Source organism: Triticum dicoccoides, chromosome 6A, assembly GCF_002162155.2.
Source record: "Triticum dicoccoides isolate Atlit2015 ecotype Zavitan chromosome 6A, WEW_v2.0, whole genome shotgun sequence".
NCBI lineage: Eukaryota > Viridiplantae > Streptophyta > Magnoliopsida > Poales > Poaceae > Triticum > Triticum dicoccoides.
In genome coordinates, this window is record NC_041390.1 from 581,924,510 (window position 1) to 581,940,155 (window position 15,646).

General features: G+C 41.9%; 1 long non-coding RNA gene across 4 annotated transcripts; it reads left to right on the forward strand.

The window, feature by feature from the left end:
- Window positions 1–1,430: 1,430 nt before the first annotated feature.
- Window positions 1,431–9,574, forward strand: LOC119318124. Of its 4 annotated transcripts, none has more exons than XR_005153954.1 (7): window positions 1,431–2,231; window positions 3,967–4,025; window positions 4,514–4,564; window positions 5,123–5,329; window positions 6,331–6,436; window positions 8,829–9,319; window positions 9,415–9,574. It is a non-coding gene; the product is annotated as an uncharacterized LOC119318124 (long non-coding RNA). The 4 variants fall into 4 exon arrangements; XR_005153956.1 differs by having other exon boundaries at window positions 8,829–9,336; window positions 9,415–9,570; XR_005153957.1 differs by having other exon boundaries at window positions 1,432–2,231; window positions 5,123–5,194.
- Window positions 9,575–15,646: the final 6,072 nt, after the last annotated feature.

Sequence of the window (15,646 nt, forward strand, 5' to 3'; positions counted from 1 at the left end):
CATTGTGTTTATGAGCAGATACACCATCTCCTATAACACTTATTCTTACACTTGCTGGTATGAATTGCCTGACTATATTTATAGAATCTATGTCTTTATGTTTTGTACTATTTGATGCAAATCAGTTTTCCTCGGCAAACATTGTGCCTAGCTTTTGGTACAAATTTTGCCCTTATGATCTGTAGTGAAATTGCGGTTATCCTGGGCAACAGCTATAGTTCGCTTTTGGTACATATTTAATCTGTATGCCCTATACTAAAATCAGTTATCTTGGGCAGAAACTATACCTTGCTCTTGATAGATCTTTGTAGTGTTTGTGATATATATTGAACACATTTATTCTAAGCGGTTATTCTAATTTATTTTGGTTAAATACTTTGTTATGTTGAGGGTTTAGACGCTGGGGTCACTATGCTGAGCCAGGCAACGCGCGCCAAGGCGAGCTTCCGATCTAGTAATTAATTAATAACTGAAGTCCACTTCACTTGCGATGCCCATGAACTTGGTTTTCTTGGGGGCAGACATGATTGATACGATGGCTGTAATATCTCTAGGGGTATAAACATAGATTGTCGACATGATACAAAAATGAGCCAAATTAGTGGAATACAAAAGGTAATATGACAAAGGAAAGACCGATAATAATATTGAAAAATACCTTATGCGATAACATTTAAATTGGCATTTTTTGGGTTTGTTATGAGATATCACCGTTTCCGCATCATTATGTTGTAAAAAAACTCGTGAATTTTCGGCCCCTTTCAACGACGTCGCTTCAGAACCCTTGTCGATGGATTCTTTTTGTGCATCTCCAAAATCCATATATATGTCTCCTATATTTGAGAAAAAATATATAAAAAATACACACTTTGTATTATCATGTTTAACATACATACAAAGAATGATTAGCTACATGCACCTCCTCTCGTGGTGTTTCAGTCCGGTTTGTCATCGTTACATCAGTGCGTATGTCGGAATCCGTCACTTTCTATCTCTCATGAAATATAAACGCTATTTTATACTGCATCATATAAACATATATAATGTATAATAATAATAAAAGTGAAACTAACACAACTATTTTATTTTGTAAAAAAGAACAGCTTTTTCATATTATTAAAAAAGATGTCGCATTTCTCTCGTGGAAAGCAACCAACAATAATGTTCATATATAAATAAGTACTCATCTAAAATTTCCTAAATCATTTTAAATTATTTACATAGGCTATGGAAAATTGTCCAACAAAAGATAAAAACATGCAAGCACACCAACATAAACCAAGTATATTCGGTTTCTTCTCTCAATATTTTTTGTGATACTCTCAATATATCTAAAAAGTATATAAAATATTTATTTGTATGAACCATGTTTAATATATATACATTTTTTTTAGGTATATACTTTATTTAGCCCAAATTAGCTATCCAGCACGGCCCAACCAGCACCCAATCTAAGCCTAAAAAATTAGGAATTCCGAAAAAAAAGTTTATTTCGTTCGGCACCGAACGGAACGCAACCTTATCTCCCCCAGTACTCTCTCCTCTCCTCTCCACTCACTCAACCTCTCTCGACCCTCTCCCGGTCTCCCCTCCCCCGCCCCATCCGCTGTGCGTGACCACAAGCTCCTGCCGCAACCGCGCGACTCTGCCCGCCGACCACCGCATCCGTCGCATGCATCGGCGGTTGCCGCACGACGAAGGTCATGGCTGGTCCCACGACGGCCTCGGCTGGAGGAGGACGATAGGTCCATAGTGACGGACGCTCAAGTAAGAGGAGCGGCCCAATGGCGGCGGCCTCGAGCACGGGGATAAGTGCAGGCTGGGGATGCAGGAGAGGTGCAGCGCGGGGTTTGGAGCTCCCACGAGCTGGGTGTGGCGCATCCGACGGCGACAGACACAGGGACGCGTTGATCCGGGTGTGGGTGCTCAATTCGGTCCCGTTCTGGCCGGATCCGCGGCGGTGCTCATCTCTGGCGAGGTGGCCTGTGACTCGCGGGACGACGGCGGCGCAAGACCACAGGAGGGGCTCATCTCATGGGACAGGGGCGCGAGGTCTTGTTGGATTCGGTTGCTGGTGGCTTGACGCAGGGGTGGCCGGGGTCCGACGCCATGGAGGCTCTTCGAGGACGAGGAAGTAGACAGCGACGACAACTTTGAGGCCGGCGGGGGCGCCGTCTCCGCGTTCGATGGTCGGGGTCCAACGCGGCCGCCGTTGGCTCCATCCCCTACAGGTAATTCCCCTGAATTTTACCCCTTGAAATTGCCATGATTATCCCATGGAGAGGCACAACCTTTTTCTTTTTGAGATTCAGAGTAGTAAAGCTACTCTGCTGAAACCACAAATTCAGAGATCATAAGCGGGTGAGGCAGTCCGGTACGTCAGCAATCCTCTCCTGGTCTTCCGAATTCCTGGCCAACGCTCCAAGCCCATCAGCAAGGGCATTGCACAATCTCCCCACACTACTGATACTATGATCCGAGAAGTCTGTCGGTGCTTGCTTGATGTCTCTTAGCAGTCCATAGTAGGGGGAGAGGGACTGCTTCCCTGTCATCAGTTCCTTAATCCGAATTTGGCAGTCAAGTTCCAAAATCACGGGGCTCCTGTAGATCCTCGAGAGTGCGTGCAACCAAATAAGGGTTGCTTTTGCTTCGGCCTCCTCAACACTACGGCTAGGTGACGTATTCTGACAGATAGAAATAACAACATGCCCTCTGCTGTCCCTTGCGACAGCACCTGCAGAATATTCACCCGTTTCCTCCAAGTACGAGGCTATAGAATTTACTTTGATTGATCCCAAGGCCGGCCCTGTCCAATGCAAGTGTTGCGTGGTGGGGCAGCGTGGCTGCTGTCGTGGTCGCATCGGTAGGAATGCTCGTGGGCGAAGAGGGCGCGTTGGCGATTGCCGGAGAGAGGGGAGCGGTGCTGGGTCTTGAGAGAGATAAGAGACGTGGGCGGCGGAGGCGGTGGTGTGGGGATCGAGTTGAGCAAGCGAGAGAGGAGGGAGACACGTGAGTGCGTAGGCCTCTCTGGTGTAGCGATTTTTTGTTTCTGTGATTGCGGGGTGCGGATATCATGTTGTCTATTTCCTTTTTAACGAAGGCATTTGAGGGTGGGGGATTGTTTTTAGTTCGATGGAGGGGTTGGGTATCAGATGTTTGGGTAAGTATTGATTCTGTCCAGATATGTCGGGAGAGAATAGATGCAGCAGTTTTTCTATATTAGTGAATGAAACCAGTTAAGCATTGGACAATGCATATCCTTGTTCTGAAACATTGCTACATGCATTTTTCACTCCTCTGAGATCACTTCCTCTGAAAACAAATAGAGTACTATAGGAACCCTGATAAGGTTGTTTTAGATTCAATTTAAATCACACCCTGAAAGCAGGCATGGCATTTGACTATATGGGCATTAATCTCCAGCAAAATACAATGCTCCTGTAATAGAAGGCTTTAACTCAAGATTAATGTAAACAAGAACGCAAGCCGAGTTCACCTAAACAACGACTAAAATAATACTCCCACTGTCCCAAAATAAGTGTCTCAAGCTTAGTACAACTTTGTACTAAAGTTAGTACAAAGTTGAGACACTTATTTTGTGACGGAGGGAGTACAAGACAATAAATCAGAACTTCCTATTGGGTTTTAGGCAATCAAGTTCAGGTGTAAACGACAACCACATGCATGCAGTAACTAAAGCAAGATCATCATGTGCCTATTCATTGTCAGTCTGAGGTGAGGAAAATGGAACAATGTAGGCATAACTGATAATGTCGTTTTTAAATTGATCACTTGGCCTTCTTTTTAGGCATAAAATAGATGGGCTTGTCAATGTGAAATGCACATATGTGAAATCTGGACATTTGCTATGTCTTTTGTTGTTCTGATGCATGCAAATCTGTTCAGAAGCATATATATTATGCTTTGCTTTGCTGACATTCTATTTTGAACAACGGTTTGCTACAGTTATCATGCAGATAAGAGAACCAAAAACTACCACATTGATATCTGCTTCAGGAAAAATGGTAAGGCCAAGTTCATGTACATCTGATGCAGAATATGTTCTTTTGTAGTTTGATTATCTAATGATGTTGGAGCTGATACTGTACGCGCATATGAGTAGATATTCATGTTGTAGTCAGCTGAGTGTTGAAATTCAATGCATATCCCCCATGGACACTAAGTGTTTGGGGTTCACTACATATTTTTCTTATTATCTACATGTCAGAATTAAATCTTTTTAATCAGTAGAAAGTCCCTCTATTCAGCCATTGAAAAGTTAAGCAAAGATTTGTCGAGATTGGATTGATACTATACTTCAATTAAAATTCCTTGGGTATCAGTTGATTCCATTCACCTTAATGGAAACCTGCAAAAATGTTTTGATTCAGTGGCCTTTGTTAACATTTTACAGGAAAGTGAATTTGATAGTTATACCAGAGAGTTATTGTCTTAGTGGTCTTATCCTCCTAATTACATACTGATGCAAAGTATACCTTTGCTGTGTTATTAGGTTTGCACTGGAGCAAAAAGTGAACAACAATGTAAACTCGCAGCTAGAAAGGTATTGCCTAGCTTTATTTCCTTTCATACATATCAGAGGTGAAAGGTTCAGAAATTGTAAATGTTTTCTACTTTCATTATGCTCTTATATCCAGAAGCTTGGCTTTCCTGCAAAATTCAAACTTTGAACTGAAATAAAACTTTGCTTTTTGGGAACCATGTGATCAAGTTAGATGAGATACCACGTGATGAGGTTACATATAATGAAATACATGATAGTGTACTGATATGAACAGGGCTTTGCGTTTATTGATCAAGTAAAAATGAGATGAATAAGCATCAATCTTGATGAGTCATGATCTTATTAGCAGTTTAAGAAATAAAAGGGAAAAGGAAATTACTATATATATATTGACCTTTTTAGAGCGAGTGAAAAAATAGTGCTGATAAAATATACAAACCATATGCCCACCTTTTAGTGCATGTTTGTCATGGTTTACTCAGGCATATGAAAATGAAGATGTGCGTTGCATGTGCAAACTTTCTTTGGAAGTATCTTTTTTTGTGTGTGGCCGTGGATTCTGGATAAGCATCACACTGATTGAAAACATTCTTTCAGGTCAAATACTTGACGATGTTTTCTTCTCCCAACCTGGCAAGGTATTGTACTACCTACATGCATCACTGGAAGGTGTGATTTTGCTGTGGATGGTTCTACTTGGTACTGATTGACATACATACATTGTTGGAACGTGAAACATGTAGTCAAGGAACAATCTTTGCAACGAACAAAAGTGCATATATAGAGTGCACCCTTTCCATTCTGGTGCGTTAAATATAGGTTCTTAACAGATGTCTCTTTGTCATAATGTGGATATTTGAACATGCGATGGCTGTATGATATATGTGTAAGCTGTGTTCAAATAATACCTCGCTGTCTGGGGATCAGCGCCGGCTCAGGGTTCCTGAAGGGGATCGTCGCCGGATCATGGACGTGACCTCAAAGGGTTCAGGGGCGGATCAGGGGATCGGCGTGCGGCTCTAGAAGGGGATCGCCGCCTCCATCCTGAATGTGATCGGCGGTGGGTTCTAAACGGATCGGCGACGTATCCTCAAGCGGATCTTGATGTGCGAGGGCGGCAGCGAAGGGATGGAGGGCGGCCGCGAACGAGGGCAGTGAGTCGGGCGTAGTCAGGCGTGCGAGTGGAGGGCAGGAGAGTCGTGCGTGCGATTGGTTTAGGTTTTTTTTTCGCTGGTTAATTTTTGTATGTTTTTTTCGTTGGTTAATTTTCGTAGGTTCTTTTTCCTTCGCTTGTAGATGGGTGCGACGGGAGGTGTGGCCCTATACTGCATGGGGGCATCGGGACGTGTTTTTTTGGTTTGACGCGGCTAACAGTGAGGTGGGATGAGGGACGAAAAAAAACCATGATAGGTGGGACAAAAATTAATCGCGGAGACTACCAACTGAGACATTAGGAGTAGAGATCCTTACTAAAATGGATAAAATAAAGGACTGATACTACAGATGTAGGCATTCTTCATCTCTACTAAAATATATTCTTCATCATGTGGTTATTCACCTGTAATAAATCACCCTGCATACCTACCTGCTTTTCTTCTGTCACAACTCACATTCATAAGCAGTCTTACTTCTTAGGCGAGCTCTGTCTTTTACTATTCTCTTTATCTGCATTTTTTTTTGACTCGGCACATTTACTTTTTTCGGTTATACCTTTGTACTACACTGAATCTAGGAAATATAAAGTAGATGAATGATGTGTTTATTCCTGTGTATACTATTTGACCTTCAATTATGTTTGCTTTCAGGAGTAAGAAGTCAGTTGGAGTGAGAAGTGAGACAAGTACCATGAGCTCAAGTGATTCATTCACCAAGCTGGTAAACGCATAACTTCAAAAAAATCATCTCAATAAGGTATGCAAGTAATTTATTTTGGGTGTTTGAATTGCCACATTTTGGGTTTTGTTTTCAGTCCATTATATATTCTAGGGACAAACTTCATCTCATTTCTTAGACCAAATAATATTTAACTACAGGATCAGATTCGCGTAAAGTAATTTGCAATGTTTATTCGATTTTGTGCATGACAAGGGGCAAGTAGAATTTTTTCTGTATGCACTTAGCAAGATTAAAATAACAGGCACAAAGTGAATCAAGTGTGTTCAACAAGCAATTTAAAAGTGAAAGTAGATAAACAACTTACTGATCCACATAGAAGAGTGCCGAGTATTGAGATTTGATTTGCCGCATTGCAATGGTCCGCTATGGTCCTGCAGTAATATGTGTATGACATCAAAAGGATCTTCAAATCAGTATGTACACTTAACTTATCCATTATAATTCGATATATTATATGAGATAACTTGAACATCTTTAGAAACCAGTGTGAAAAAAATATAGCAGCCAAATCGCATTACAATACTATTACGTGTGGATTTTCATATGCACATTCCCAAATGCTACAAACTTGACCAGAGCCGAAAGCAAGGAAATGCACATCACAGTTGCAATGACACTAGGAGAAGCCTCTCCACATCTGCATGTTGAGAGACTTGAGCTATTAATTTTGCAGGCACTCCACACAAGCACATGCATGTTAAGTGAGAGTATACGTTATCATTTTGGGTATGATCGAATGGAAATACCTGTTCATGTCATCCTCTGATCCACTGATCCAAATCATTCTGCAAAGCTCATGCATAATGGTTTAGGAAATAAGGTATAGATGCTCAAAGGACAAGATTGATAGCTAACAAATAGTTGATGCTTACAATTAGCCTGTGGTCTCCTCCTCCAACATGTGTTTCCTGTTTGAGCGTTGTGAAAGGTCAGGAGGTCCAGGCAGGTCAAGGCGATGGCGACCTTTGACTTTGGAAATGCAAAGCCCCTCTCGGTGGCCCTCTCCACAACATCATCCAACATATTGACGTTTAGCTGACAGAAAGGAACTATACACATTTAGCTAGGAAATCTAGGAACAAGAAAATAGACCGGTCGGCATGTATGATTAAGGATAAAGAATGCACTAACTTTCAAACTGTTTTGATGCCTGACCACATATATTGTCAACATGGAAATTCTGGTTTTTGAAATCAGTTTCCTTGCTCAGTAGAACACCTATTATGAAATATGTTTGTTCTAGAGCTGAGTGTAGACATCACTTTTGTTAACCGTGATGCTATAATACTCGGGAAAATTGTGTTATTAGGAAAATGGTCAAGGCATATAGCTCCATCTATGCTCCCATAGACATAAGATGATGAGACTATTATAAACAAATTCATCTTGTTTTCTGCAGTTCTGAAATCTGTAATGCAATGTTTCACTTGTTTGGTCCTCTCTTTTTCATACGATGTTCTTGGTTTGTGTCTTCGACAATGCACAGGCAGTAAACTGCATGCATTACAACCTTAGATTAGTAAGTTGTAACTTTTGCAGCCAATAAAAATATAGGTAATTAACACAATCAACCTTAGATTAGATGTTTTGTATGTGTCATCAATGCACACACTCACTGGATTATTACTTATTTTGGCCTACAAACTGTTGTTTAAATGTTTATCATGCATCCATCCATTATAATTCTGGTAATCCTTTGCTCCCTTCATTTTAACTAAACCTTTTCTTCAGATCTGTGAAAGCCATATAATTTGCATGCTCCAATTTTAATTTTAACTATAATGGAACAGGTTACTTTTATGGTTTCATTTTAACTTTCATGGAACAGGTTATTTTTCTGGTTTAGTGTATCTTTTTGGACCTACCTTGAACTAAGCGCAATTGCTTTATTATAAACCATTGATCCAAAATGCATAGTGCATCTTATTGTTCGGCGAAAAACTTTCCTGGTTGACACTATAGCTAAACCATCTTTTCACAAAGCCCTGCTATTCTCTCTGTACATTTGCTTCACTTATTTTGTTGCCTCATTTTGATAATTCGGTTATGGTTGAAAAATGTAAAAAGATTAGTGTCCTGTTTATTGTGTTTCCGTGTGAACTTGTTCTGAATAGCACGTGCTGAACCTTATGGTTTGCAGTTTTTTTAGAGATATGTTTTGCTAAGCTGGAAGCTTGCGAGATCTTCAGATTATCCTAATTGATCCAAAATGCATAGTGCATCTATTTGCTTTCCTGGTTGACACTATAGCTAAACCATTGCTTCACGAAATCATGCTATTCTCTCTGTACATTTGCTTCACTTATTATGTTTGGTCAATTTGTTATTTCGGTTATGGTTGAAAAATGTAAAAAGATTAGCTGTTTTACTTATTCTGAACCTTACGTGCTGCTGTTTTACTCTGCAGTTTTGGTTGGCTGATAGCTTGCAAGATCTTCATATTCTACATAGAAGGTGCAGTGTGATGTGATGCATATGGAACTGGTATTACTTTGCAGTATGGAACTGGCGGTGGGTGTATGAAATGTGATGGCAGTAACATTATACCTAATTTCTTATTAGTTCATGATATGGCTGTTTGGAATGTGATACCTGGACGTGAGTGTCTCTGGCGTGGGATCCTGGACGCCTCCGGCGGCGGCTGGTGAAAGGGATAGCCGGATCCTGGACGTCTTCAGCGACGGGTCCTGAAAGGGACCGGCGCCGGATCTTGGAAGCGTTCGGCGGAGGGTCCTCAACTGGACATGCACCGGATTAGTGGAGACCAGCGGCGGATCAGTGCCAGGGCGGTGGCGAAGGGATGGAGCGGCGGCGGTGAAGGGATGAAGAGCGGCAGCGGGCGAATGAGGGCACAGACTCGGGCGTCTGTTTCTCGCTCGAGGGCACGAGACCTCGCTCGTACGTGCGGGGGATTGGTTTGCGATTTTTTTTCGCTGGTTAATTTTCGCCGGGTTTTTTTCGCTGGTTAATTTTCGCCGGTTTGTTTGTGTCAGATGGGTGCGAAGGGAGGTTAGGCGCGTGGGGGCGGATGTGGGACTCGGCCCTGAGGGTTTTTCTTGATTCATCGCGGCTGAGCGGGAGGTGGGAGCAGGTACCAAAAAAGACTGGGTGAGGTGGGACGAAAATTAAACCCGAAACGCGACCTACCAACTGAGATATTAGGAGTAGAGACTAAGGGATATTAAGGCCTCCTTTTAATAGAGAACCGGAAAAAAGCATTAGCACATAGTGAATACATGAACTCCTCAAACTATGGTCATCACTGGGAGTGGTCCCGATTATTGTCACTTCGGGGTTGCCGGATCATAACACATAGTAGGTGACTATAGACTTCCAAGATAGGATCAAGAACTCACATATATTCATGAAAACATAATAGGTTCAGATCCGAAATCATGGCACTCAGACCCTAGTGACAAGTATTAAGCATAGCAAAGTCATAGCAACATCAATCTCAGAACATAGTGGATACTAGGGATCAAACCCTAACAAAACTAACTTGATTACATGATAAATCTCATCCAACCCATCACCGTCCAGCAAGCCTACGATGGAATTACTTACGCACGGCGGTGAGCATCATGAAATTGGCGATGGAGGATGGTTGATGATGACGACGGCGACGAATCCCCCTCTCCGGAGCCCCGAATGGACTCCAGATCAGCCCTCCCGAGAGGTTTTAGGGCTTGGCGGCAGCTCTGTATCGTAAAACGCGATAATTTCTTCTCTTTGATTTTTTTCTCCCCGAAAGCAAATATATAGAGTTGGAGTTGGCGTCGGAGGGTCAACAGGGGGCCCACGAGGTAGGGGGGCGCGCCCTTGGGGGGCACCCTCGTGAGAAGGGTGTGGGCCCCCTGGTCTTCATATTTGGCGAGGATTTTTTATTATTTTTTTCTAAGACCTCCCGTGGAGTTTCAGGTCATTCCGAGAATATTTGTTTTCTGCACATAAAACAACATCATGATAATTCTGCTGAAAACATCGTCAGTCTGGGTTAGTTCCATTCAAATCATACAAGTTAGAGTCCAAAACAAGGGCAAAAGTGTTTGGAAAAGTAGATACGACGGAGACGCATCAGGTGGTGACTAGCACAAGCATGCAAAGTAGCCTTTGTGATATTGCTGATTTCAGGGACTTAGGATTTTGCTAAGTCTTTGTTCTGCTGTTATTTTTATGCCATGTAAACATGATGCTACAGTGAGATGCATGCTTGTTTTGAGTATCTTCAGTAAGGGTGTTTTGGACATATGGTTATGCTCTATTCATCCATGCCTCTGTTTGCAATTATGGAGTGCCCTAGCATGTATTAATCTTGCTCTACGTTTGCTATAAAATGTTCCTGGCAGATTGTTTACATGTTAATCAATTTTTCCATGGTTGTTGCTATTGATCCTTGCATGCTATGAACTTGATCTTGCCATGGTTAGCTTCATGAACATGTGTTCTTGCTGTTAGTATGCTTATCTTGTCATGCAATGCTTTGTGATGAGTGATTTGAGCTCGCAAAGATGCCTTCATAATTCTGTTTATGCCATACTCTGTTTTCTGCTAAGTCTGAAACTGTTGATAAAACTTGCTATGTTTACATGGGTGCCATCATATCTTCTGTGCCTTTTTTGGCTCATTGTCAGTAAGGGACTTTTGTTCTATGCATTTAGTAGATTCATGCCATGCCTTTTTTTGCTATGATATGTTCCTGTAGCATGTTGTTTGCTTGCTCTAAACATGGCTACCTGATGTTATTCCTCACATGCTAGTATTTTCACTAAGTCTGTGAAGCTGATATCTTTTGCACTTTTGCCATGCTTGTTTGAACTTGTTCTAGTGTGATTTAGCCGTAGCTCAGTGTTCATGTTTTGTCGAGCATCACTGCCATATGCTTTGTTGCTATGTTGGAGTGTAGTAGCTTAGTTTCTTGTTTCATTCTAGATGGCATCGTGCTGTTAATCGCAGAATTGTGCCATTCTTGTCTTGCTTGCCATTTGCAAACCGTGCATCCGATTCCGGTGATCTTTATATAGTTTTAGACCGAAATCATCTCATCTTTCCAGCGCACACTTGGTTTGCCAAGTTGATGCTTTGATCATTCTTTTCCTTCCGGAGCACGCATATGCATTGCATATCACATCTCGCATATCATGCCATGTTTTGCATCATGTTGATTGAGCATTGCATCGTGATTGATTGTGGGTACTTTGCTTGTGTTCTTGCTTTGGGTAGAGCCGGGAGACGAGTACGTGATCGAGGAACCTTTTTAGTACGCTAACGAGGACCAAGCTTTCGTCAACTCTGAGAACTTTGCAGGCAAGATGACCATATCCTTGAAATCACTTCTATCTTTGCTTGCTAGTTGTTCGCTCTATTGCTACGCCGCGATACCTACCACTTGCTATATCATGCCTCCCATATTGCCATGTCAAGCCTCTAACCCACCTTCCTAGCAAACCGTTGTTTGGCTATGTTACCGCTTTTGCTCAGCCCCTCTTATATCGTTGCTAGTTGCAGGTGAAGATGAAGTTTGTTCCATGTTGGAACATGGATATTGTTGGGATATCATTATTATGTCTTATTTACTTTAATGCATCTATATACTTGGTAAAGGGTGGAAGGCTCGGCCTTATGCCTGATGTTTTGTTCCACTCTTGCCGCCCTAGTTTCTGTCATACCGGTGTTATGTTCCTTGATTTTGCGTTCCTTACGCGGTTGGGTGTTATGGGAACCCCTTGATAGTTTGCTTTGAATAAAACTCCTTCAGCAAGGCCCAACCTTGGTTTTACAATTTGCCACCTAAGCCTTTTCCCTTGGGTTCCGTGGACTCAAGGATCATCTTTATTTTAAACCCCCGGGCCAGTGCTCCTCTGAATGTTGGTCCAAAACAGAGCCACTTGTAGCGCCACCTCGGAGAAACTTGAGGGTTGGTTTTAGTTGTACGTAGTGTTCATCCGGTGTGCCCTGAGAACGAGATATGTGCAGCTCCTATCGGGATTTGTCGGCACATTTGGGCTGCTTTGCTGGTCTTGTTTTACCATTGTCGAAATGTCTTGTAACCGGGATTTCGAGTCTGATCGGATCTTCCTTGGAGAAGGAATATGTTTCGTTGACCGCGAGAGCTTGTGATGGGCTAAGTTGGGACACCCCTGCAGGGTTTTGAACTTTCGAAAGCCGTGCCCGCGGTTATGGGCAGATGGGAATTTGTTAATATCCGGTTGTAGAAAACTTGACACTTAACTTAATTAAAATGAATCAACCGCGTGTGTAGCCGTGATGGTCTCTTTTCGGAGTCCGGGAAGAGAACACGTTCTCGTGTTATGCTTGAACATAAGTAGCTACAGGATCACTTCTTGATCACTTTATAGCTGCTCGACCGTGCTTTGCTTCTCTTCTCGCTCTCTTTTGCGTAAGTTAGCCACCATATATGCTAGTGCTTGCTGCAGCTCCACCTCAGTATCCTTTTCCTACCCATAAGCTTAAATTATTTTGATCGTGAGGGTGTGAGATTGCTGAGTCCCTCTGACTCACAGATACTTCCAAACAGATGTAGGTGCCGATGATGCCAGTGCAGGGGATGCTACCGAACTCAAGTGGAAGTTCGACGAGGATTCGGTCTGTTACTATGTTTCTTTTCCAGATGATCAGTAGAGGAGCCCAGTTGGGATGATCGGGGATCTAGCATTTGGGGTGGTCTTTCTTTATTTTGGTCGTAGTCGGACCTTGATTGTATTCTAGATGATGTATGGATTATTTATGTATTGTGTGAAGTGGCGATTTGTAAGCCGACTCTTTATGTAGCACCCAGACCTCAAACGGTCAAATCTCTGTGCTCAGGTGTCATCCATGGATCAGTAGTGCTGACACCACACAGTACTTGAAGGATTTATAACAGAGTAGCAATCACACACTTATTACATCGAGTGTCTCAAAAGAGAGTTTATTACAATAAATATGGCTTAAGGCCATCTAATAACGATAACAGTGGAAGGCTTGGAAGATAAGTGAGTCCATCAACTCCAACGGCATCACTGAGTATAGAACCATGACCTAAAGGCACCTTAATCGTCATCTGAAAAGTCTGCAACATTAACGTTGCAGCCCTGAACGGGTCAGCACATGGAATATGCTGGCAATGTAACATATAGAGAGCAATAATGGAATAAGGCTATACTACATGCATATATGGCTGGTGGAAAGCTCTATGGTTACAGTTTTGCGTAAAGCCAATTTTTCCCTACTGCAAAGGAATAAATTTTATTTAACTATCATGGTAGTTGTTAAACATTGAGAATGGTTGACAGCATTCTCAATCCCAATTAAGCATCATCATTAAACAAAACCCAACAAAATTAATTTTAGAGTAACATGTTGACATTCACATGATAATCCAGGTACTAGATACTCAAGATGTCCATAACCGGGGACACGGCTAACCATGATTAGTTTATACACTCTGCAGAGGTTTGCGCACTTTTCCCCACAAGACTCGATCTCCTCCGCTGGGTTTCTCGCACTACATGGTGTTTGAGAAACAGATGACCGAGACATAGTCTTTCAGAAGCGCTAGCACCTTATGAACGGGTAGACCATACCAACCTACATCCCCTACATCTGCTAGTCTACCACTATAAGAGTTCGCACGACTTAGTCAACTATGCTAGAGCCCATAGTAGCTTGTGGCTGCACACGGAAGTTTCTAGCATGAATAATCTCATGATCCCTTTGAGCCTGGGTGGCGGTCCATAAAAAACAGGCAATCGATGGAATACCCAGGTGCCTCAATCCACCCAGATGTGTATTTAAGTTGCCACCTTAGATAAACCATTAATTTAACAAATCTTACATCTGTCATGGATACACTCACCCAATCCACGTCTACTAGCATAGCATGGCATAATAAGCAACATAGAAGTAACTCCCAAAGGTTTGATAATAAACAGGTAATAGGTTCTACCTCAAATACTTCCCAAACCCACAATTTAATTAGATCCTAATCATGCAATGTGTGAGGATTGATCTAATGTAATAAAACTGGGTAGTAGGAGGTATGATCAAAGTGTTGCTTGCCTTGCTGATGATCCACAAAACCTAGCGATTCGAGGTAGCAAGCGGCGCACTCCGGGTACTCTATCACAAACAAACAAGCATACAATAAGTACTCAACTAATGCACAGGTAAAACTCAAATAAGAGATCTAACCAGAAAGTTCAACTTAAGAACTCCAGTTGGCAAAAAGAATCAAATCGAACGAAGCAACGAAAGACAAACGGCAAAAGAAACAAGCTTTGTTTACTATTCTAGATCTAGGTTAATTTTTACAGTGGAAAAAACTTGTTTGAGTTGGTTAAACGGAAAGAGGGTTTCGAGACGAAACTCCAGGCGCTTGAATCGCCTCATTCTGATAAACGAGCGAAAAGTTATACTAAAACGAACATCGGATCAGAGATCGCGATCAGAAAAATCGCGGATTTAATCTGAGAAAAAGAAAAATGATGAACGTTCGTTAAAATGAACGAACGGGCGAACGCTCGCTAAATAAAGAAACCGGAAAAACCGATCTATTTAAAAAAAGAACCTAAAAAACCGACAGAAAACCGATCGGTTTTCTATAAAAACCGGCGCGAAAAATCTACCTCCGGCGGCGATGGCGGGGCAGCGCGGGCGGCGGCGGCAACGGCTCTAGGGTTATGGTTTGGGGCGAGGGCGTGGCTGGGCTGGCTCGGGCCTCGGGCGGCGGCTATATAAAGGCCCGGCCAGGCGGAGTCCTGGCCGGTTACGGCCCAGAGTCGGTTTGGACTTTTTTTAAATAATTATGCTCAGAAAAAAAACAAAAGGAATACTAAACGGACTCCAAAAATCCCGAAATAAAATTTCCCCGGCTTCTAAAATCAAGCCGCATAGGATGAACATTTATTTGAGGCCTAAATGCAATTTTGAAAAACACGCATTTATCCTAAATTCAAATAAAAATAGTAAATAAAACCAAAATAAAATCTTATTTGATTTTTTATTATATCCTCAATATTTCTTTATTTTGGGAAAGTCATTTTATTTCCTCTCTCATATTTTTGTAATAGAAATAATTGAAGATAAAATAAATAAAATCAAATGATCCTATTTTCAAAATTTGAGAAAAACTCAAATATGAAAATAACGAAATCCCCAACTCTCTCCGAGGGTCCTTGAGTTGCGTAGAATTTTCTAGGATCAGCCAAAATGCAATAAAATATGCTA